This window comes from Rhincodon typus, unplaced genomic scaffold (assembly GCF_021869965.1).
Source record: "Rhincodon typus isolate 14 unplaced genomic scaffold, sRhiTyp1.1 hic_rhity00005008, whole genome shotgun sequence".
NCBI lineage: Eukaryota > Metazoa > Chordata > Chondrichthyes > Orectolobiformes > Rhincodontidae > Rhincodon > Rhincodon typus.
In genome coordinates, this window is record NW_025970646.1 from 156 (window position 1) to 1,048 (window position 893).

Here is an 893-nt window from a genome sequence, read left to right on the forward strand (position 1 = left end):
GAGGGGATTCATTTTGGAAGGACAAACGTGAAAGCAGAATACAGCGTTAACGGAAAGATTCTCGGCAATGCGGAGGAGCAGAGGGATCTTGGGGTTCATGTCCACAGTTCCCTGAAAGCTGCCACCGAGGTGGATAGAGTTGTTAAGAAGGCGTATGGTGTGTTAGCTTTCATTAATAGAGGGATTGAGTTCAAGAGCCGTGAAGTTATGCTCCACCTATACAAAAGCCTGGTTCGGCCACATCTGGACTATGGTGTCCAGTTCTGGTCACCTCATTACAGGAAAGATGTGGAAGTGCTGGAAAAGGTGCAGAGGAGATTTACCAGGATGTTGCCTGGAATGGAGGGAAGGTCTTACGAGGAAAGGTTGGGCTTTTCTCTTTAGAACGACGAAGGATGAGAGGTGACTTGATAGAGGTGTATAAAATGATCAGAGGTATAGATAGAGGGGACAGCCAGAGACTTTTTCCTAGGGTGGAGGTAGCTTTTATGGGGGGGCATAGTTTTAAAGTGAGTGGAGGTAGATATAAGGGAGACGTCAGAGGTATGTTCTTCACTCAGAGAATGGTAGGGGCGTGGAATGCATTGCTGGAGAGGGTAGTGGAGTCGGCCTCATTAGGGGCATTTAAGCGGCTATTAGATAGGCACATGGATGACAGTATAAGGTAGGGGTGGAGGGTTAGATAGACCTTAGGGTTAAGGTAAAAGTTTGGCACAACATCGTGGGCTGAAGGGCCTGTACTGTGCTGTACTGTTCTATGATGTATGCTCTATGTTCTCTCTCTGTCTCTCTCTCTCTCTGAGCTTCCCCCTTGTCTTTCTCACACTCTCTCTCTCCTGCTCCCTCTTGCCTCTCCTCCCAGTGATGACCTGCCTCGTTCCCTCTCTCTCTCT